At 41.1% G+C, this 24823-nt stretch overlaps 1 protein-coding gene across 5 annotated transcripts in view; it reads right to left on the bottom strand.

Moving 5' to 3' along the window:
• Nucleotides 1–22020, bottom strand: part of TENM4 (teneurin transmembrane protein 4) — a 594684-nt gene extending 572664 nt beyond the window's left edge. For all 5 annotated transcript variants that reach the window (XM_058018885.1, XM_058018886.1, XM_058018887.1 and 2 more), the window contains exon 1: nt 21888–22020. The gene's annotated coding sequence lies outside the window, so the exon portion shown is untranslated. The remainder of the gene's footprint in view (nt 1–21887) is intronic.
• Nucleotides 22021–24823: the final 2803 nt, after the last annotated feature.

The raw sequence follows: 24823 nt of genomic DNA, 5'->3' as shown, positions 1-24823 counted from the left end.
TTATAGTCCAGTCCTTTGGAATCTGCTCTTCTTCTTGTTTGACCTTGAACTATGAAAAACCATGGGCCAAAATCACCAAGGGACAAATGGATGCCACAATCCACAAACTGTCTTCTCATTTAGCTTGCTCTTTATTAAATTTTATGTACAAAATGGGGTATTACTCTATGTAGTCCAGAACTTTCTGAAGTGACTTCGTCCAAGTATTCTCTTGTAGGATTTACCTTGCACTGGTGTAAATGGCTGCAAAATCCAATGCCAATTAAGAAGAAGGAGGGCAAAAAAGATGCTCAGAGGTCTGAAACACCTCTGCTATGAAGACATACTGAGAGAGTTGGGATTGCTCAGGCTGGAGAAGAAAAGGCTCCAGGGAGACCTTAGGACACTTTCCAGTACACAGAGGGGCTACAAGAGAGCTGGAGAGGGATTTTTGACAAGGATGGGGAATGATAGGACAAGTGGGAATGGCTTCAGGCTAAAAAGTGAGTAGGTTTAGTTTAGCTTTTAGGAAGGAATTCTTCAGTGTGAGGGTGATGAGGCACTGGCACAGTTTATCCAGAGAGGTTGGACATGCCCCATCTCTGGAAGTGTTCAAGGCCAGGTTAGATGGGGCTCTGAACATCCTGGTATAGTGGAAGGTATCCCTGCCCATGGCAGGCAGAATGGAACTAGATGGTCTAGTTTGGTCTAGTTTTGGTTTGGAACTCCCAAACCAAACCATTCCGTGATTTTCTCCATCCAGTGGCCACATTAATCAGGTTTACAGGTGTTTGAAAATATCCAAGTGAAACTTGGATCAAATTACTTTGGTTTTAAGTTGTCTTATTTTGGTTGCAGTTTGAGGGAATGTATAAATGAGCAACTCAGCAGTTGCTGCAAGACACAGCAGTTTTGAGCCAGCAGCCTCCTCTGCCTCCAGACTTGTTCACATGCTTGTTCACAACCATTCCCAGTGCTTATATCTCAACTTCCATGCAGGCACAGAGTTACTCTAAGAGGTGCATACATAGGCAATATAGAACAACGGTAAGAGCAGATCAGAGTTCCAGCTTCCATTTCAGTAACACCAAAGAAAGGAGAGAACAGTTTTCCTTTTTCCTTACTTTTTTCTTTGCTTGCTAATAAGATTAATGGATTTCTTGTTGTGCTCTTCTCAAAAGAAAACAGAACTCGGTGTGATGGGAAAGCAGTATTGCAGGCTGGGCCAAACCAGAAAACTAAGAGGGAACTTGAGACTGCAAAAAACCAAATATATGATGCATAATGGGACCCATCTGCTTGTACTGAGATCTCTCTGGATGAGCAAGAGATAACAAATTTCAGATTAAATAAATACTATATATTCGTATCCATGCTTTCTCCACTTCAAACTGCTCAAAATCAGAAAAGAACCATTTTCTCTTTCCAGAGTCGACCATTTTTAGAAGATTTATTTCACTTCTGTATCTATTCATAAATTCCAGTTCAATCTTGACCCAGTAGAAGACACTTGAATTTCTGCTGCTTCATATTCTTTATCTCTTGCCACATATGGGGTATACAGGGATGTAAACTGCTATCAAATTATAAGTGATTTGCATTCATTTTGTATATATGCAGATTAGTGCAAAATATGAAATATGGCAATCAATCCAGATGATTAAAAGAAAACCTTCTTACATGTTCAGTTTTCTTTTATTCAGATTTAGGACAAGTGAGTACCTCTGAGCAAGCTCTTGACAAGCAAAAAAAAAAACAAAAAAAAAAAAAACCCTGAATAGTTCTGAAAATCAAAGCTCTGCTCAGGAAGTGTAGTTGTCACTATTTCTAAACATGTACAGGGCAAAGATCACTACTATCCACATGGGAGATAGCAAGAATGAGGTCCTGAATCTCAAAATAGATATATATTGTGTATTCAAATGTTATACAGGTAAGAGAGACCACTAGGAAGATTCTTCACGCAGCACAGTGTAGACTGTAGGTAATTCAAGCTTGAGCAGAAGTATTTACTAAAAGGTACAAAGCCCCAAAACATATTTCTCACCTATATAATTATTACATACCTCCCCAGGTTGTTCTCTTCATAATAAATAATATGCATTTTGCTTCAGGTCTCTTTGTCTAGAGTTAGTTTCCTGACATTTTTTACTGATGCCTCTTTGCTACATCTGTCCAGCAGAGGCCCCTGCCAGTGAATTTCTGTTGCCTCTGCAAGTAGCCAAAATAATCCCATCACTCCTTAACTTGCACTTTGAGGAGATAAACAACTAGTGTTTTCCTTGTTGCTCACAGTGTGATCTCTTACCAAGCCTTTAATTATTCTCATATCTCTTCTGTAGTTTATCAATATCCTTGTCTTTTCCACGGGTACCCAACCAAAGAAGTATTTCAACAGAAGTTAACCCATGCCACAGAGTGAGATGGTTTCACTATGCCTTCATGAGGCTTCTGTGCTTGAGTAAGGTTTCACATTAAACTGAAAGCTCCTCTTTTACCTATGTATTCATAATGCCAGAGAAGTGTTTTGCAGTTTTGGAGTGCCTGAATAAAGGATCCCCAATGAAAAGATTGCCTTGCTTTTACTTCTCTTTGAAGAGTTTATATTTCATTACATTAGATATGAGACCACTTGCCTGTACACAGCTCACCAAAACATGTAGGTGTCTGTCACTAACTCCTATTCTTCCATTACTAACTCCCCCTGATGCCTCAAAGCATCAACTCAACTTTTTAGATTGCCTGCAAACTATTGGCAATGGCCTTGTTTTCTATCCCAAGTCACTGATAAACATGGGCAGCAACATAAATCTAGGAAATGGAGTCTATAATATTTTTAGAATTGAATTGGAAAGACACATAAGAAAGTAAAAATATCAATAATAACTTACGGAGAGAGACTTACACACGGTAAGTGAACAATTCCCTTTATGAGTAAAACTTCAGACAGAAATAGCTCTTCTTACACAGACAGGGATTAGTTAATCTGTGTTTCTGTATCCAATATACTTTATGAAGGATAAAAACCATTTTGAATTAATGTGTTGGGGTTATTAAGAGTCAGCTGACACCTGCAGATAACTACAGGCAAGTAACAGGAATACTTAAACCATTATACACTTACTCATCTCACAGAGGGGTCTTTAACCTCCTGGCTTTATTCTTACATAGTTTGATTACTAAAGCAGCTCTTCTATCATCATAAGTCCTTGGCAATACTAGACCCCCTCATGATTCCAAAAGCTAAACCCTTTACCGTAAAACACTTTTCTGGAATTTTTTTCTTTTTTGAACTATACTCAGTATCGTCCTGCAATACAGAATTTTGCAATGCCTCTGTCTTTATCTCTTTCAGTCACTGTTTCTCAAGTTAGAAGTAATATGCCTAATAATCATATGGAACTTTTTCAAAGAGTAGTTGGGGTGCGAAGAATACATACCAAGGACATCTGTGTCATCCTCATACCTTCTTACCTCAGTGTTAGCTGTCCTATCAGTCAAAGAATTTCTAATTAGGACCTTCAAGATACAGAGCCAATAACAAGAAATAACAGGGAGTTACTGGCATGCTAGTTTTACTTCAGAAAGACTTAGAAAAACCTAGAATTTCAGATGAGTTTTCTTACAATCTATGACCCTGCCTAATTTTTCCAGTAAAAAACCCCTACAACACGTGGTCTCATATGCCTGTCCTATATTAAAGTCAAGAATATAAACTGACCTGATTTGCTGGTAAGAACCTAATTAGCATGGCTACAGGGTGAGCAGTCCCTCCAAAATAATAATTTATTAGCTAGAATACCCTGGGCCTTGCCCAATGTAGATTCCTGCCAAGGAGATCTGAAGAAGAAAGGGATCTAACCCACAGGATTTTCTGACTCTTAGCACAATGGATTTTGGCAAGGAACATTTCCTCACCATGTTCACTGTAAGTTAATAGGAGAGGAGAAAATGGATTTGATACCAGTTGGGCCATGGTGGCTACTTTAATTTCTATTAGTAAGCTGCTCTTTGGAGACCACAGGGTAAGTCACTGTCCAGAGCTCCTGCACTATTCCTTTATCAAAGAGAAAAGCAGCGTCAGCTTTGGACAGGCTCACTAAATAGTTGCTTTAGCTGGACAGATACTGGGAAAAATGTTGGCATCTTTGCCTCAGAGTTTTGTTATCTGTCTTCATCATATCTCTCACTGTAGCTTTTAAGAGAAGATGAAGGTTTCTTGGGTTAATCTTCCTAAAATATAATTTCATACTTTTTTCTCTCCTCTGGATGGCCCCCCAAAATGATGTCTAAACTAACATAATTGTTATGAAGGTTTGAAAAGATTTAGGCTTCATCATCTTGCTTTGGATCCTCCTTTCCTGGTGTTTCAGTATTAGTTGGAAGATATGATCTTTTCTTACATATTAATCTGACTCATCCTGTATGGGCCTTTCATAAGTTTTCTGATTTGTGTGGCTTTAGTACATCTGTTGTTCCTACCAATCACAAGTCAGTTAAAGAAATCTTTAAGACTTAAGAAGGCTTTCTCCACCTCCCAGTCACAAACTTCTCCCAACACCTCATTCAGTGAGGCAGAAAGCAGCCTGGACAAAAGTGGTACTTGACCGAACAGTTGAGATAGCTGTATGTTTTGATTTCGTTCTTTACATGGTTCTTTTGTAAAAGTAATGAGGAAAAATTAAGCCAACAAAGGAACTTGCTTTCATCCAGGAATGCAGATCTTTTCTCTGTTTGCATGCCAACTAGTCTGCTTCCCTTGGCATTTTCTGTCTCCACCTCAGTTTTCAGGGTAGAAAACACTGAGTCATTGCTGATAAAACAAGCAGGAAAGTTAACTATATTGTTACCACCTATCAGCTTCCTATATGAGGGGACTGTATCTAAACTGATTCAACAGGGCTCTCACCCAACACTCCACTAATGTTGCATCTGAGATAGTTTTGACACCTTATTCCTCTTTTAAGACTATGCTTGGGATGAGAAGATAGAAAATTTCATCACCAAGGGCAGTAACTTGGAGTGATTTTGTACCCAGGTCTGCTTTGATTTGCTTTGCTTCCCGCTTCCTACCTTATTGTTTTCCCCCCCTTTCCTAGAAGACAGAGTCATAGAATCATAGAACGGTTTGGATTTACAGGGACCTTTAATTCTCATTTAGACCAACTCACCTGCAATGAGAAGGGACATCTTCAAATACAGCAGGGTGTTCAGAGCTTCAGCCAGCCTGACCTTGAACATTTTCAGGGATGGGGCATCTACGACTTCTCTGGACAACCTGTGCCAGCATTTCACCACCTTCATTATAAAAATATTTCTTCCTTACATCTTATCTAAATTACTCTCCTTTAGTTTAAAAACATTACCCCTTGTTCTCTTGCTAGAGGCCCAATTAAAAAGTCTGTCCTCATTTTTCTTACAAGCTTCTTTTACATATTGAAAGGTTACTATAAAGTCTCCCCTAAGCCTTCTCTTCTACAGGCTGAACAACACCATTTCTCTCAGCCTGTCTTCAAAGAAGAGGTGCTCCAGCCCTGAGTATTTCTGCAGATCTCCTCTGGACCTGCTCCAGCAAGTCCATGTCTTTCCTGTGCTGATGAATGCAGAGCTCCAGCTGGGGTAAGGACAAGACACCGTCCAGCCAAAGTGTGTGCTCTGAAATTATCAATCTCTGATGAATATGGCATCTGCAGAAATGATAGATATACTTTTTGCAAGAGTGACACAGGATTCAGCCCTTTTGGTATAATTCAGAATTCAGCTAATTTCTAGGTATTTTGGGACAATGTTGGTCTGGGAGAGCACCTGTTCTGAAAAAAGCCTGTTACAGACATTGCTGGACCCTGTGAGCTGCTGGCAGCTAAAAGGATAATCTTTTCAAAGTGGAAGTAACAGTTCTGTCTCACACAGAACACTGGAGTTGTAATTCAAAAGATCTGATAAATTTAGAAAGGATTTTGTTCACATGTTTGAAGTAACTGACATTTTTACAATCGGGCCTGGAATCATCTTCTAGGATAACATTGAAGGGATCAAAGTAAACACGTGTAGGAACCTAATAAAACCAAATGTCCCAAATGACAGGTCAACTAACTTTCTACTTCACAGTGTGACTATAAATCTGATTCCCATTCAATAATTTTGTGCAAAGAATGATGGACTGAATTTCTGTAGCCTAAAAGGAATGTGCCAGGACACTGCAGTGATATATTAAGGGAAGGGAGAATGGGACAGAGCTTCCAGGATTCCAAAATGATGTGGCAAAGAGGAAATAACTGGGAAGTTATTAGAAGACTTTTTCTATGGACAGATTAATTGAGACAAAAACACAAGTGAGTTCTTCTGGCTCACAAAAGAGAGCTGCAAACAGATCAGAAGTCCTCAGGTCCCCTCCTTTCAACTACTTTCTATGGTCAAGGTGTCTTCTCAATAACTAGTCAGTGTAACTAGATCAGGACGTCTGGATTTGTTTTATATTTATGTTTCAAGTTTAAAGTTTACCCAGGAACTGGAAAAGGTGTCCTGGGGAGTATGCCCTTTAATTAATGTCTCTGTAACAACCAAGAAAAGGGAATCATCCATCTTGCCCTGTGGGATATGATCTGCAAGACTGGGAGTTGTTCAGCTCCTGCCCAAGCTGTCTGGCACATATGCTGTAAAAACAAGTGTCAGCTAATGGAGCATGCCCTCATGCTCAAGGAGAGAGGAAAATGCATTGTGCTGCATGTCCCAGTGGAATTGGGCTCTGGACAGTCAGAGACCCATAGACATGGATGGCTGTGCTCAAAGTGTCCACCAGGTGTTAAAATTCAATATCAGTCTGTCATTTCCCTTGTTTTCCCTTAAAGCTGATTAATCTGTTTGACAGCTGTCATTCCAGAATGATACTTTCTTGGGTATTCTTACTTAGAGAAAAGGACAATGTCTATCAGCCTTTTGAGTAGGATCGTGGCTGCATCAAAGTTGATCACAATCAAATATTTTGTCTATATTACAGACAAAAAAACAATAACCTTGGACAAAATTAATCAGATTGGCAACAGAAATTTTAAAAAGACTGTCTCCAAGGAATTAACCTGAAATCTACACCGTAGACATAGGGTTAAAATCAGAGATGATTAACATTAAACTTCCCTTGTTCGTTGTCCCAGCTGCAAGAGTCTTGCAGTGTTTTACCTGGTGAGACAAGGAATTACTGGAACTGGTCCAATTCGACCATGCAAAACAGCTTAACAAGCAAAAGCATCATTTGTGGCAATTTTCCTGACGTTCCAGAATGACTCTCATGGAACCTCAAAGGTGAAATGATCTAACAGAAAAGTGGAATTGTTTTGAAAATGAAACCCCCACATTTCACATCAAGTGGAGCTAGGAAATAGGACCCAAAACACCTTGCCTCCTCCTGCTCTTACAGAAAGTGGTTAATTGCTATATTTGGTGAGAAAATGTATTTAAAAGCATAAAATTGAAGGTTTAATTATATTTGGTATGTGTTACTGGCAGAGCTTCATGAAATGATCAACAATTATCTTTCTCATCCATCAAGTGTTCAGGGATCACACAAGGACAGGGAGTAGGAATATGAAGTAAGCTGTGCCAAAAACATAAAAATGTGTTGTTTCTCTTGTAGCTTTCTTCATTTTTTCCCCCACACTTTCCATGCACATCATTCAAATTAAAGTGGGTTTTTTCAGCGTAGCTACTTTCTGACTTATCTGGAAGCAATCAACCCCACAAAACCTTTTGAGCATCAAACGCGCTACAGGACACAGTGGAGTCTCATTTTAAACCAAGAACAAATTAATGCATTCCAATTTAACTTCAGCACTTGATTAACCCAAAATGAATAAAAAAATGCTGTTCATTGACATGCAAACCCATCTTTATTATATTGCTACTCGTAAAACTTCATATGCAATGGCACAATGCTGCCAAAACATTCAGACAACAAAACCAGATTAATTTTGGATATTTACACATGTTTCTGAAAGACTGAGATATTTCATGCCTACAACCACTTTAATTAGTGCTAAAATTACAATACAATGCATCCCATCAAAGTAGGCGTGGTATTTATAGCTGCATATTTAACTCTTGGGTTGTCAGGTGCTCTGTACATTGGGATCACGAACATCCTGTTTAGCTAAGAAATTCAGAGCTTAAAACACAGCTGGAGGGGGATGCACAATATTCCATGCTGTGAATGCCACTGGAAAGATGTAACTCATGAACAGTGGCTTTATTAGTACTCACACACTTATCTATTTACTTTGTGATTATTTCTCGTTGAGGTGCTCGGCCTATTTGTGAAGGATGAACAGTAGAAAGCTTGGTGCTGCTAACAGATGTGGATGCACTTACTGGGAAAATCCATTACTTCAGGGAAGGGCTGAGATTTCTGTGGGATTCTACAAAAGGCTAAGCTTTTGACACATATAAAAGTCCCAGAAGAGCAGTTATTTGTTGTTTATTGTAAGGGGTTGTTTGGAATGGTGGCTTGAGGCCTAGAGTGTTCTAAATTCATCACGTAACACACACAATTTTAGTTACCCACAGGGGATCACAGCTTGAACACCAGTATTTGGTGTTCCAGCCTGACCACCGTAACCAAAGCAGAGCTCTTCTTGTTTTCACCATCCAAAGCTGGAATTCAGAGAAGTGGGGCAGCACAATGGAAATGTTCCCTACCACACCACAATGCACAATGTGTGCACACACATCAAGCACAGAGAGAGTCAGAGCTTGCCAACCACTTCGGAATTTAGTTTTGTCACGCTTTTATTGAAGATCCTTAGCAAGCAGAGAGAGCAGGTAACAGGGTGAAGGAATAAAGAGCTCCTTTAACTTCTGTGCTTGAAATCTGTTTGCCCCCAATTACCATCTGTCAAGGCAATTCACTCAGGTGCTTGCATTTAGCTGGGATGAACAGGTACACAAAGACATGGCAGAACATGTTGCACTCAATGTAGAGGTGACACAGAGCACTTCATCCACCATGTAATGAGGACCTATAGCAGATATTTTGACCTGGGTGTTGTGTGGAGCCAACTTCCACTCGCCATGTCCGATATGCTATTAGCACTGCTTAGGTTTAAGGATCTCAAGTTTATGCCAGTTAGTGCTGGTTAGATAATAATGATGGGAGGCTTTGAAAACAAATCTCTATCTTCTGTTTTTAAGGACAGAATAATCCAGTGGCAATTCCACAAAGTAAAAATTAGGGACTCTGACTGCCCAAAAGAGCTATTTTCAAAGGTCATAGGCATTGTTAATAGAAGCTTGAATAACGGCGACAAATAAAACCTGTGAAATATCCAATAACTCAGATGAGCAAACAAATATCAGGTTGTAGACAACAGAAGCATGAGGCATGATCCCAATATATAGATTTCCTTTCAAAAGGAAACTGGATGTCTACTTGCAAATATCCACTAAAAGCCCACACATTAACTGCAAAGGAAAAAAGATAATAGTTGAATTCATTTAGTTCTTTTGTTCGACTGATGGCATTTCATGGCCATCAGTCTGAAATGTTGAAAGAGGCCCACATTGAAGATAACCCTATAAACAGGGTAACTTGGGATTTAAAAAAAAAAAAGGCTTAAAAAAAAAGGTAAACTTTCCCCACATATGGTTCTAACAGATGTGGTTTTAAATTACCATTGGGACATAATAATGTTTTTTGAATAGACTGAATGTTAAATAGTTGGCTCCTCCTATGTGACAGACATTAGCGCTCAGTGATTTAAGCAGAAAACTCCCCATTTGTGTATTTAGCTGGCATGTACTTCATTTTCAGCCCACGCCGGTCAGTATGATTTAATACCTTGGCCTGATGTCCCTCTCACCAGCAAGAGAAAGGATAAAATTGGATTAAAGACATGAAACAAAACAAAACCAGGCAACATCACTCCCCTAAGCAGCCAATGCCAGGCTCCTGCATTGTTCCTTACACAACAACTCCCGCAACCCTGCAATGGGAGCTCACTGGAGATGACAGCTGAGGAAGAAAAACATTAAATAATTCAAAGCCACTAACATCAAGTCTGATGTAGGTATAAAAATAGTTACAAAATACCACTCTACATGTTTTCATTATAGGAACTTTGACTTACTTGGAAACATCAAGAAAACCTCAAACCTATGCCACTCCCAGCCTCACATGCTCAATTAGTCCAGCAGTGGAAATGACATCCATTTCCAAACCAGCCTTCAATTTTCATGGCCATTTTTTGCTTCTGCACTGGGGGAGCCAGCTGTGTTCCACAGCAGGAGTGAAAAAGCCTGATCCAGAGACCATTAAAACCAACAGGAGCCTTTGAATTAACAGTAATGATTCTTGGATCTGGCCCTGGTATAAGTTAAAATGTTGTGGTGCTTTGGGGATTGAAACAAGATGCAATGTGATTGGCTTTTGTTATCTTCAAAAAAATCTCTGTTGCTGGGAGTGTCCATTTTCAAACACTCAGTCTGCCAAAGCAGTGCACATTTTAAATAAAAGGCCTTAATGAAATTTCTTAATCAGGAAACATGATGGCAAGGTGAGATCCCACATAGTCTGTGTAACATTAACTCCAGGTGTTTTCATTTGAGCAGAGGGAAGGAGAGAGAAACAAACAGGAGTATTGACATATGAGGAATATATGCCCCCACACATTAGATTGGGAACCTTTACTGGGGCTGGGTATCCCAATTTTATTGATTTATGTATTTCATGCACAGCAGAGATGTTACAGAATTTTCAGTCTTCCATGCTCTGAAATGGAGGATGGGAAGAAAGAAAACAAAGGGAAAAAAAAGAATCAGAATCAGTGTTCTCAGTTCACAGAGCACAACAGAGCACCAGCTGCAGGAATCCAGCACTAATGATGAAAGAGTTGCTAGAGGTCCCTCTCTTCCTGATGTTCCCCCATTTTCTCACCCCCATAAAGATCCACTTTTACTCCCTAGTATCAGCTTCTGATATACCCTTCTTATCTGTTACCATCTTCTCAACTAAATGCTTGCTGTGTCTGATACTCTCTGGAGAAGACATCAGCCAAAATAAATAAATACATTAAATTGAAAAAAAATTAATTATGCAGAAGGTATAAAAGAATACAAAGCAAAGTGATGCAGGTGTACAATAAAGTTGCTCTCCAGAGCCTGTGATCAGCAGCGTTCAGCACAGAAAGCCACAAACAGATGACATTTTAAAGCATATGGGGGACATGCAGGGCTGCAAGCAATGGTTTGTAGCTTCTAAACGAGTCATTTGTGCATCCCTCCAATCCCAAATAAGATTGTGAACAGCAGCAACAGTAATAAGCCATAAAAGCTAAGCCCTAAAGAAAGCCCTGTTCAGGTAGACCCAAGTGCTTGCCATGAAACAGGGCTCTAAGTGACAGGCAGGTGGCTTTGTCTGCTCACACTTTCTTGTGAGATAAAAGCAAAACCAAGAGAGTAGGAAAAGTTTCCAAATCCCAGGTGTCTTTGCAGTGCATCATGAACACAAGAGGGATGTTAGGATAGAAAGAAGATGGAGGTACAGGGGAAACATGTCTGGCTGTGAGAAGATGATCATTAAGTTGTCCCTTGGTATCAGGATTCTGGTGGTGCAATGTGGAGGAAGCAAGGGCATAATTTCCTGCTTTTGGGAAGAGCAAACACTGGCTAGAAAGAACTATGAGAAAAAAAGACTGTTAGATGCTGACAATGAGAAGAAAAACATTTGAGCAACAGACAACTTCACAGTCAGATGTCACAAGACAGTCAGGCTGGTTGTTCTTACTTTATATAAAAGGTATTTTGTTGGTTATATATTTGCTCAGATTATCCCCAGGACAAGAATAAAAGTCAAAATGAGAGCCTGTTTCATTGCTGGGCTTTCTGATTCTCTCATGAAGGCTCCAACCATTACGCTTCAACCTACTTTCACAGTACTGGGTAACAAGCTGGGTGATAAAAACATCAGATGAAACTCAGTATCAGTAAAAGCAAAATAATGCATAAAGGGAAAAACAGTTCTAACAATGCATACACAATATAGGCAGTAAATTAACTGCTGCCCCACAGAAGGCTGGTTGAGGGATTTCCATGGGATGCCCTCTACAACTACTGGCTCTCTGCTCATGCCAGTTAAATGCACAGGAAAAATTCTGAGATACATTAGGGAAAAAATAGACAGTGAAAAGAGAAAAATCATAGAATCATTTATATTAAAAAAGACCTGTAAGATGACTGAGCCTAGCCATTAACCCAGCACTGCCACCACTATACCATGTCCCAAAGAATCACATCCACACACTTACTGAACATTTTCACCCATGGTGATTCCATCACAGCCTCATTCCCTCATCAGCCTGAGTTTCTCTCACTTTCCAATACCTGGTCCCTCTTTCACTGAAGAAATTTTTTCTAATATTCAATCTAAACTTCCCCTGGTGCCACTTGAGGTCATTTCCTCCTGTCCTGTCACTTGTAACTTGGAGAAGAGACTGACCCCCACCAGGCTACACCCTCCTTTCAGGGAGTTGCAGAAAGCTATAAGGTCCCCTCAAGCTTCCTTTTCTCCAGGTTAAATATAATATGGGATGATGTTTTATAAGGTAACATGCATTTCTGTCTTAATGCTGCATACATTTTGTTCTACCCATGTCTAAAATACAGAGCAGAATTAATAAAGACAGAGGAAAAGGAAAAGGCTGAAAATATTATCAGGAATATGGAAAGACTTGCAGAATAGATAAAGTAGGGTGGGGATTTTCATCTTGGAATAGAAAAACAAAACCAAAGAGTAGAAGGAATTTATCCTGCTGTATAACCCACAAAGTAGGAGTCATCTAATGAAATTACCAAATTGAGAAGTTAAAGCAGAAAAACAGGAAGGCTTATTCACTCATTGCATCACTTTAAATTTTGAAACTTTTTCTTGTGGCAATCACAACTACATGCTGGGTTCAAAAAGAATCCAGCAAATTGTTAGAGGACAGCGGCTTCAAGGCCTACTAAGCAGGATGGCTTGAAAGACTGTCCTGAAGATAGAGGACTGTAATGAAAAAGTGCACTCTGTATTTTTACATGAATAAAATTTTAACATGAATAAAATTAGACTTTCTATCAGTACAATCAAACTGCTGTAAATAGTTGGCAAGCTAGGAAAAACTCCTTGGTCATGGGATTAGCCAAAACACCCATCACTACCACAAAGCTGTTTGTACCCCCTTCTTTCTCTCTTCTCCTTGGCAAATGCTTCCACCACATTGACTCAATGTAAGTCACTAAGTCATCAGAAATAAACCAAAACCCCAAGCAAAAGATGGAGCTTGTTTTGTCCTGGGTTGATAAATTAAATGGTAGAATCATAGAATCACAGAATGGGTTGGAAGGCACTTTAAAGATCACCTAGTCCCAGCTCTCTGTGCCATGTGCAGTGGCACCTCCCACCAGACCAGGTTGCCCCCATCCAGCCTGGGGGCATCCACAGCTTCTCTGGGCAACTTGTGCTACTGCCTCACTATTGTCACAGGAAAGAGCTTTTCCTAACATCTAATCTAAATCTGCCCTCTCTTATCTTAAACGGTTACCCCTTGTCCTACCGCTAGTGCCCTTGTCAAAAAGGCATAAATCATCAGACATGTTCTGAAGGAATCAAAGGACAGAAGCTGGGGAGGGAGGACATTGTGAGGGGAGGAGAGTGGGAGAGCAGGACCCCTCTCCTTCCATGCCAGTGGGTCCTGAATTTGGCTCTGATGTGAAACTGCAGCCTGAGAGTCACTTGTGATGATGATAAAGAGAGAAAAAAGCTGGCCACATCAAAATGCAATTATCTGTTCTTTCAGTTTTCTGGGTTTCCATTTGGTTTTTCCCCTTGTTTTTTTGGGGGGGTTTTTTGGCTCTGGTTTGTGATAACAGTTGCTGTTACAATATAATGTTTCTATACTAAATAATAATTCCTCTGTCAGCAGGACACTGAACCTGAGGGTGGGATACATGGGAATTTGTGGGTTTGCTCCGTCAGTGCAAGATCTCCTGAGATTTCTTTGGATTTAATTCCATCCTACAAATCTTGCAATGCTGTATCACTTTGATGTGACTTTGTGGGATTCTCATTACTTGTATTCACTTCAGTTTCCAAGAAGCTTGAGATTTCATCATCTGCTAACATATGCTGAAATGCATGTGTCAGATCTATAATAAATTTCCAATATAAAAAAAAAACCTATAAAACACACAAGTACGAAATTAGTTTGTAACACAATCTCCAGTTCTCTGTTTATTAGGAAAAGGCAAAGTTGGTAGTGCTGTCAATTATGGGAAGAGTGAAGCAGCTTTAATAATAAAACAGCATTCACAGTTTCTTATAACTATACTAAGCAAATTGTTTGGCCTGAAAATTTCCATGCCAGCTGTCTGCCTCAGGCTGAAGTTTTTTGGAAATTTTCAGTCAAAACAGTTCAGCAGATTCTGAGAACAAGGCTAAGGAAAAATATGTTGTTTTACTAACGTTTAAAAAAAAAAAAAGCTTTAGCTTTCTTTCTGAAACCTCCTCTGGGATTTTTAGGACTTTAGAGGAAGGACTTGAAATTTGCCTGGGAGAGAACTGTTTTTCTTCTAATGAGTTTTGTGCCTATCTGTGTGAATTAAGCCAAGTTTAGACATCTCTGATAAAAACACCGTTGCTACATGCTCCTGGGTGCATTTGTACATATTTGCCAGCTTCCATCACTTACATTTCTACCTGTGTATGACAAGACAAGATGTTTTATGCTATGGGAAGTGCCAGGTCTGTATTCAAGTGTCAGAACTGCAATCAGAGATGCTCTCTGGTTCTTGGTATGACCTCAAGCTGGTAGGAACTGAATGAAGTTGGGATGAGAGACTTGGAGAGCAGGGGTTAGAGAGGTGAAAACAGGATTGTAGAAAGGAGCTGGATGAGGCAAGGCATGAGGAGAAGACCAGACTGAGTGGGATGGGCTGAGATCTGTTTAGAGAGGCAGAGTACTCTGTAAAACTAAGCCATTGACACACAGAGAGTGACCAAAATGAGGCAATGTCACAAAGCTACTATCTCTTGGACGACTCCATAAAACCAAAAGAAATCAACAAAAATGAGACTAACAGACCAATAATATGATTTTAAAGTATATATTGGAGACCCATAATTTAAGTAAAAATCACAATAAAAGTTGCCTTACTCAGGTGTCTGAATAATGAAACAGTAATTATTTACAAGACAGTGTTTTACCTGAGCTGGCCTGGAGATGAAGCAGTGAGAATGAGGAGTAGAAGAGGAGGTTCACAATCCCTGTCTCACCCGCTGCAGAGCTGGGAGGTTGGTACTCACCAAGCAGAGGATTGTAGAATGAGGAGAAATGTGTTTCAGATTGAGGTAGCCAAATGATGCCCCAAGACTGTGGACAATGCTGGGCAAGTCCATCAACCCAACATTTCATAATTGCGTTAGAGTATGTTGCAGTGCATGGATGATCATCTTGACAGCTCAGAGGCTGATCTGCTGGAGTGTCAAACATCCACAGCAGCAATTAAAGGCTGTGTGAACTTTGCATTGTTTTAGCACCACCGTAAGGAAACACCGTAAGTAATCCCTGATCACGGCTCTGCCTGTGGGAACACATTGGCCAGCTGGCTCTTGAGATGGTTCTCTGCTTTCTAGAACAAAAGTCTGTGCCAAAAGGCTGATCACACCTTAAACCCAGCTGCCCAAAGGGTAATTTTCTAGAAATAGAAGCATTTGCTTGTTCCAAACTGACAGGATCTGTGCTGCCCACAGCCCAACCACCTAATGCTGTTTGTATCAACAGGCAGAAAGAAAATTCCAGCATCTCTCATGCTCTGCCAGTTTTTCCAACCACTTCTGGCAGTCGCTTCTAAAAGCTTTTTGGCTGACCAAACTCTCCCTTCCTATTCTTCTTTATGTTACAGAGAAAAGGATGAAATGTTTTTCAGCATCCAAAGACACAGAGGCAGTTCAAAAGGAACTAGCAGAATATTGAAAACCTTCCATTATACAATTTGGGAGTTCAGTTCATTTGTAAGACTGACCCATTTAAGTCCAGATGACCCAGTGGAAGAAATTGTTTATGAATTGCAGGCCTCCAGGACTTTGCTCTTATGCAAACAGACAGTGCTTGAAGATGCTGCTGCCTAGGAAATGAATCCTGGCTTCTCTTATACTCCACACAGCATGATATCATAGGATCATAGAATATCCTGAGTTGGAAGGGATCCGTAAGGTTCATTGGGTGCAACTCCTGATATAGAAAACCAAGATTGATTTTATGAATTGACCCAATATTCCCCAGAAGAAACAGGCCCAGAATGGATTTTTTAAAGCAATTTTAAGATTTACAGTAGACATTTTGGAGTTTTGGAGGGGGTGACAAGAAAGCCTACGAGCCCTTATTGCACACATGATGCAGGGTTAGACTAAAACAGAAAAATAGGATTTAATCTTGTGTTTCTAACTTTTTACTGTATAACTAATCAATCTCCAGAATACTTTGAAGTCTCAGTGTGTGCAAACACCTGTGCAGGCAAGTGATACAGCTTCTACTCTGTGCTTAAGGAGAAAACTGCACTGAATAATCACATAAGACCTAAAGCAATGGGGAGTGAGACATCTCCTGCTTTCATGTTTGCTGTTGCTGCTGGGGTAGCACATCTGCCACCAGTGCCTAGCAGTGATTAGGGCAGTGGAGCAGCATTCTGGCTGCAGTGCTTATCCTAGAGCACAGCAAATGCTACTTCAGTAAAATGTGTGGAGATATTGGTGAAATCTCACTGAGCCATCCCCATTTAAATGAACTGATAGATGCACTTCAGTGAGCTCCTCCACCTAAATCGAACATCAGCAACTCCTCTCTCCTTTTTTCTTCTTCCCCCCACTTAAAAAAAAAAAAAAAGAACAAGGATTGTGTCACATCCTAGAAAGCAACTTTAACTTGGAAAAGGAAACTTATCTGTCAGCCCTAATTTGTTTCATAATAGGCTTTCCTTCTTCTTGCTGCCAACACACTGGAAGAACAGAGAAATCTGTGCCTGCTTTCATGGACATCTTCACATTCAAAAGATCACCTCTGCTGATATCCAGCAGGGCAACATTCGAAGTTTGAATCCCCCTACAGCACAAACAGCTCCATTCCAAGCAATTTGGTATAAAGGCAAAAGGATTTTTGTGAGTAAGGCTTAAACTTTCCAAAATTTGAACTTTCTGTAAGAAGTGTTTGTCACTGCACACAGACAAGGAAACATGCCCTCCTACTCACATTTCAACTCTGTCTCTACAGATGCTCCAGGGAGAGTAGAACAGCTGGCAAAAAAAAAAAAAAAGCTATATGTTTCTAACAAAATTATTTATCTATCAAGGGAATCAAGGGTGAAACAGCACAGAAGAATGAAAATTGTACATTTATTCCTGACTACTGTAAGTCCTATAGCCATGCTACAGCACCACTCCTCTTGTTAGGCTGACATAATTAAGATATAAATTTCTCCATGATTCTTTTTCCTTTTAATCTAGAGCAAAGAGGAAATGCACATATATACTTATGCTTTTAAAAAGTGTCACATTATAGGACATTTTTCTCTGAAACATATCGGTCAAGGATCCATGAATACCCAATTCACTGGCAAGTGGTGCAAGTTACTCTGTCAAAGCACCTAGCAATGCCAATTTGTCAGTTCGAAGCAGAAACAGAGTATTTTAGCTTTTAGTTACAATAAGCTATGCTGATGGACCTTGTAACAGGGCAGGTAACAGCCAGTCTTTAAATCTGAATTGACATTGATTTACAGGGTTTCATTTCTTTGAATCAAATCTTAGAGAGAGCGAGTTTCAAGCTACTTCATCTCTCGAAATTACAACTACGCATTTTTTAAACACAAGAGTTTGCTTTAAGAAAAGAAAAAATGAAATCTCAACCGTCTACACAGTTAAGATAAAAGGGAAAAGTGATGTTAAAGATACAAAACTAGCGAGGTTTTGTTTATTCATCTTTTTTTAATTCTGCTTTTCCCCTCCATAAATTTTTAAAACCGCCTTGATTTGAAATCCTAATAATAAATATGCCACGCAACATTCCTCCTGTCAAATCTCTCTCTTCATGGTATTACTGCAATATTTGTAACTTTTGATCTGGAAACATCAAGTTACATAAGATCATAGTTCTTCTTCTTGTAAAGATGTGATTCTGTCAGAAAATGAACCATTGAAGTGGGAACTCAACAGAACTGGAAATGACTTTCCCAGGGAAAAGGTAGTTCTGCTTAAGCATCTCAGCTATTTTAAAGTGCAAGAACTCAATGTTTTATTCTCCTGAGCAGAGAAATGGCAAACTACCAGGTTAAAAATAATCACAGTAGGCTCTTAATTGGAATAGTGTATATGTTGTAGACAGAATGAAATAACATTTCGTTATTATGCACTCCAGGAAACCAATAAAATAAAATAAAATAAGAAATTCACTTTGTAAAACAAAAATAACATTTTCCCTTGCCAGCATACTATCTGCTCACCAAAATAAAAGGAAAGCATCTATTTTAAATGAGTCAAGGAAAATAATTAAGCTACATGGACTTAAAATTGCAGCCTTCTCAGCCCAAATCTCACTCCTTCCCCAAACCCACTGAAATTAGAGAGATGTCTCTCTTTTTCTATCCATGTAGTAAATTAAATCAGGGGGAGGGGAGACTATTTCCCCCCCCACCAGTGAAAACCAGAAGAGCAGTTTTACCCTTATCTCTGGATGATTTTTCCCTATCCTTTAAAATTAGAGAAGGCAAATTCTCCCCAGAAAAGCCTTTCTAAACCAGGACCCTTTGCTAATGAGAAAAGGAAACTATGAAGTAAACTTCTGCATCTCCTTTTGCCTCTTACTCCTTTCCTTGCCAAAGAACAACCTGAGACCATTTTTTCCATATTAATGACCCTCTTTCTTCACCAAAATATCACATTTCTTCTCCAGGTCACACATATAAATAACAGATGAATTGAAAATCTCCCCTTGTGAGGATGTGAACACATTCATGTGTGTATGTATGAGAAAGGAGGGTGAGGCACAGAGGCAGAGTCCCTGTAAAGATATAGTGCATCTCAGAGCAGTGGCCAGTAATTCCCAATCTTGGTGATTCTTTTTTGAGGGAAAAAAGGGGAAAAAAGTGAAACAGGTTGTCTGCAAAGGTAGCTCTCCTCCTCCCCTGCCCCGGTCGTGTGTGCAGACCCCCTTCCTGGGATGGTGGGTGCAAAGCAGAGGTCCTGCTCCCAAGGAAGGTGCAACACAGGTTTCATTTTCAGGTGCCTGGGAAATGCCCGGCCACACACTGAGACCTCACTGTTGGCCCCCTCTCTGCCTCCAGACCGGCTGCAAATTAGCACAGAACCTACTTTTCTTTGGCCATGCACTGACCTGGGGATTGCCTTCTCAAGGGATCAGGGCAGCAAGGAATTCTCCTGGCTACAAACCAGCCCACTCCAGCAAGGAGTGATCCAGCAGCGTGGCAGAGTCTGGGAGCTGGGAATTTTACAAGGACGGGCAGCTCGAAATGGCCACAAACGAGCAAATTCCTTCAGCCCTGTAACACAGGCAGAGTCGAGTGAGCTGCTCTGAAGTCCTGCCTCGCTGCAAAACTGTGCAAGGGACGCATCTTCCTCACTTTATGCTCCCCCCCACTGCACTACACACACATATATATATATATATATATATATAGATAAATATATATACACACACATACTCCTTGTTTTTTCCACTCAAGCCCATAAAAGTGCTACAGGCAGAGGCACTAGGTGGGAGGCGCCTGGCTCTGAAGAGGCCAATGAAATAAATTAAATACAAATCACTGGCTCAGCCCCAGCCTCCCCCAGCTACCAGGGGAGAGGTTGGGGTTCCTGACGGCCAATCCCCGGCTCCTGCCAGAGCCAGAGTGCGGGTGGCATACGTGGACTGCTGGCATGCTATAGGTGAATGTGTGCTAAGCCTTGGGTATTGCAGGCACATATGGTGCACATGTTGGGAGCAGAGCACTTTCCATAGGAGAGGAGGGGCTACACTACTAGCAGGCAATTTTATTAGGGTCAGCGAAGCCGAAAGAAATGGGATTGGGATAGGCTGGGAGCTGCCAATTTCCCCTACCCAGCTCCGGCGCCCCAGAGCAGAGAGCGGCACGCTAACAACTTGCCAGACTAAAGCAGAAGTTTACCTATAAAAAGCACACAGACAACTTCAAACTTCAAAGATTTGCTCTCATTTTCTCATTTTATGGCCCTCCCTTCACCTGGGACTTTTCTCGGGGGAGAAAAAAAAAAAGAAAAAGATGCGGCTGTAGAGGTGAGGCTTCACTGCAAAAAGTTAAGAAGGAAGATAGGGTTGAGGTGGAGAGACTAATTTTTAGTTTGATTTAGGAGTTTGGTGTATTGTCTTCTTTATTTATTATTTTTAAATCATAAGAAATTGAACTTTCCAGGAAAAACCATGAGCAAATGCATTCAAGATGCAGAAAGGTCTTACCCATCTATTCAATGACCATTTAGTAATTTCTGTTTTGGCTGTATGAAAAATGTATTTCGGACTATGTATCCCCTAAAAAAAGGTAATGGCATAAATATGGTTTTTTGGCTGGGTTTTGGTTTTGGGGTTCTTTTTTTTAGTTTGTTTTGTTTCATTTTTCATTTTGTTTTTGTTTTCAAATCATGTGCTTACATGGTTGTAACCACCGTGAATTTCTAAGTGTGGTCATGATAAGAAAGTAAATAAATACTGCCTTGTGAATACTTCTAGAGTTTTGGGGGGGAGCTAATTATTATTTTTTAAAGATTTAGAAATTTCTTAACTACCACTTTTTTGAAGTAAAATATCCCAGATATTTTACACTATATTTTCAATCAAAACAAATCCCAGGAAATAAATGCCCTCTGGTAGCAGCCTGGTTTCAGGTTCAACAGCCCAAATTTGTATTTGAGAATGCAAATTGCTGAGAATACAAGCACGAGTCTGAACCACTGCATTTCTTCCAGGCACTCCAGCATCTTTTCTCCAACACCACACTATTTGGGCGATCTTTTAATCCTGGCAGGGCATGGCTGGAAGCAGGGCTTTAACATTTAATGCCTAAGAAACAGACTTGTCACTCAACTTGCAGTCAAGCGCATTTCTTTCTTTTTTTTTTTTTTTTTTTTTTTTTTTTTTTTTTTTTTTTTTTTTTTTTGCTTTTTGTTGGAGGCAAACCCACCTTTCCTTGGAAAATGGGAGACCCCATCGTCACCCCCGATTCTAGCGCGGATCCAAATGTAAACATACACACACTCCCACCACGCACCACCCTGCAGCAGGACATGAGGACATGAGTATGGGGGTCTCAGACAGAGCCGAAGGAGCCTTGTGGGCTGACAAACACCAAGGCACTTCTTTCTTATTCTATTTTTTTCTGCCTCCTTTCCTCCCTGCTTTTACTATTACATAAATAACACCGATTGATCTGAAAGCTGCATCCTTGCTCCAGTGCCTCCCAATCTGCACTGCTGCCTTCCCCCAGCACAGCCGCCCCGCTCGGGGTGCAGAGGGAAGGGTCGGGGAGGGGGAAGGTTGGGTGGGAGAATCCACTCCAAACATACCCTGAAGCAAGGTTTTGGCAGTCTGGGGGTGCCTGATCCTCCCCCCCCGCCCCAGCCCGAAGCTTCCCGCAGCATCTTTGCTTCCCTCCGAATTGCTGCAAACTGTGCGAGGGGAGGGCAGGGAGCTGGGCAGGAGGGAAGGATGGATGCTGGGGAGGGAAAGCCAGGGATTCAGAGAGCTTCTCCCCAGCCCCAGCCTGTGTGCCTGGCTGTTTGGTGGGAAGAGGGAAGGGGGAAGGGAAAATTCAAGAAGGGTCTATGGCATAAATACACTTTTCAGAGGAAAAGCGAAGCTTACCATGTCTGCAGCTTCCCCCCACCGAAATGCCACTTCTGTGTCCAGCGATCCCAAAGTGGAAACTACAGGCAGGCACCGGAGCTCATCTCCGCAGGCAGCTCAGACATACACCGCTGCCACCCCCAAAAATCAAAATCAAAATAAATTTAAAAAAAAAAAAAAAAAAAGAACAACGACCGGTCCAGCTTCTTTCCTGACAGGAATCGTCCTGGTAGGACTGCCCAAAATAAGCAGCTGCAATCCAAAGGCTTTATTTAAAGCTTCCCCCCTCCTCCTCCCTCTCTCCGTGCCTCGCTCGCTCTCTCCCTCTCGCTGTTACACACAGAGAGAAAGAGAGACACACACAGGTTACATGAATGGGAGGCAGGAGCCGGCGCTCCCGGCTGGAATGACAGGCGCACATGCGGCGGGCGGCTGCCCGCCCCAGCGGCGTGGGAACAGCTCGGACACGGCCTGCGGATGCGGGGAGAGGGGCACGGGGTGGGAACAGGCGTGGGCTGGCATGGGCATGGACATGGCAGAGGCGTGGGGCTGGGGAGGAGGACACAGACACGGGCACGGCAGGGACGTGGGGCTGAGGACATACAGACATGGGCATGGCCACGATCACAGAATAGACATGGGCCAGGGATGTACAGAGACACGGGCATGGGGAGAACACGGACATCGGCATGAGGTGGCAATAGGCTCAGGCATGGGCAGGATGCAGTCGTGGCATAGGCATGGATCAGGGGAGGACACAGACATAGGCATGGGCACTGGGAGAAGGGCTCGGGCATGGCATGGGCATGAAGGGGATTTGGGCGTGCACGTAGGCATGCATGGCATGGAGAGAGCATGGACGGGGCTATGGGGAGGGGATGGACGTGATGTGGGCATGGACAGACCCATGGGCATGGTGAGGCCATGGGTCAAGTGTGGACATGAGAATGACAAGGTAATAGGGACAGGAGAGGATGTGCTTGGGTATGATAGGAATGGGCTGGTCTTGGCCATGGATTACATATGGGGATGGGTCGGAATGGCACTGGCTTTAGCGTGAGAATGGAGTGGGGATCAGGATGGAGGCAAGAAGTGGAGATCTGCCTCAGGTGGTGCCTTCATGCCCTGGCCATGGTGAAACTCCCTCTCTTCTTGGGGTCAGGTGGACTCTAGTTTCAGGCCACATCACAAGGAGGAGGAAACCTCTGTTTCTCCTGTGCCTCTAGTTAGGCAGCTTGCATAATGTCTTGCTTTTGGAGTCAGGGGGCATCATCCACAATGGCATCAGGGGATGACATGATTATCATTATCAATTACTATTTTTAAACTTATTTTACAGAATTGTACTGTTTGATAATTAAAGTCAAATTCTCAGAAAGAAGATCAATGCTACCAGTTTCTGCCTTTTATTTATTTGGGGGGAGGGGGGGGATTCGTTTGGTTTTATCTGTTTTTAAATAATTTTTAACAGTAGTGACAAGAATTTAGGTCTGTTTAACGCTGCTATTCAACATGCTCTGAAGAAAGAGAGGGTTACAGTGTTGCTAAGTGTCAGGCCCTGCTACTGCTTCACTGCCTGACCTTGGGCATGTCCTCAATAACTTATCCCTGTCATGCTGTATCACCCATTGCCATTTACACTCAGCCTATCATTTTCTCATTCCCCAAATAATCACATTTTTCTCTTTTGAGTCCCTCCTCAAAATTTACTCTTACAAAACTTTTCAGCAACAGGATTTGTGTTGACATCACAAATCTTGGAGTGACGCTGGATTCAGCCCTAACCCGCATTGTAAGAGGAGTGCTGAACATAATGGACTGCAGTACTTCCTGCAGTGCTTTGAGCTACATGGGAATCATCCTCTTCATGGCATACCTTTAAATCAGCCAGATGCAAGTCTGCTGTGGTCTGCCTTTTTCTTCTGTCCTAAAATTTCAAGCCTTTGTGGAAAGCAAGAGGTAAGATATGTGTTTTATTCCAAATCCAGAAATCTCAGTAAAAAGGCGCACGGCAAATCAGAACATCATCCTAAAACAGCAGAGTCCTCGACATAAAGGTCTGCATTGCAAAACAGCTGCTGCTGTTCACTGGTTTTTTTCAGACATACATATTGAAAATGAAATATATTTGCATTGGCCTTATTACCTCTGGAATATATTCCGCATCAGGAATCTAGACTCTAGACAAAGGTAATTTAGGTCTCCGGAAGAAAAAAGTTTAACTGAGAAATATATATATTGTTAGGAATAGACCTCATCCAAATTCAATGGTAATTGTATAAGCCTTTCAAAAATCATACAGTATGCAAGCTTCCAAAATTTCGGAACAAGAAACATTTCCATTTAAATGCCAAGAAGCAATTTTTCGTCTCTTGTTCAATACTAAATCAGTCACATGAGCAGTTTGCATTTGATTTTAGAAAGGAAATGGAACATCTTCTCTTCCAATTACATATAACTTTTTCTTGTTCTTAGTGCTCTTACAGTTTGCATTACTTTCCTGTGGTTTTGAAACACTTAGTTGATATACCCATTCACCTCAGACATTTTTTTGGTTTTTTTAAAACTCAAGTGACATTATTAAGAAAAGATCAGTAAACTCAATTGGGGAGTAGAATGCTGTTTATTTGAATTCTGGCTGGTGAATTCAAGTTTAACAGGTCAGCACTGTTTGTGTAATTGGCCTTTTTCTGTTAACAGAACTAGACAATAATGCTCCTGGTAAAAAAAGAACAATAGTAATTTAATGGAAAAAAGTGACTTTGCTTAGGAAAATCCTGCTCCTGCTTCAATTCATAGTGAATTACTGTGGTCACAGAAGTGTGCTGAATACCAATTTGGAGCATATTTTATGAAGATGTACATTCAAAATATCAGTTTTCATCAGCCTGCAACGTTGTGCCTGGGTCCTGCACCCCAGCAATTTTGCACTTTGCTCCTTGAGAACAGTGACT

This window comes from Melospiza georgiana, chromosome 2 (assembly GCF_028018845.1).
Source record: "Melospiza georgiana isolate bMelGeo1 chromosome 2, bMelGeo1.pri, whole genome shotgun sequence".
Taxonomy (NCBI): Eukaryota; Metazoa; Chordata; class Aves; order Passeriformes; family Passerellidae; genus Melospiza; species Melospiza georgiana.
This window is presented reverse-complemented; position numbering and strand designations above follow the sequence as displayed.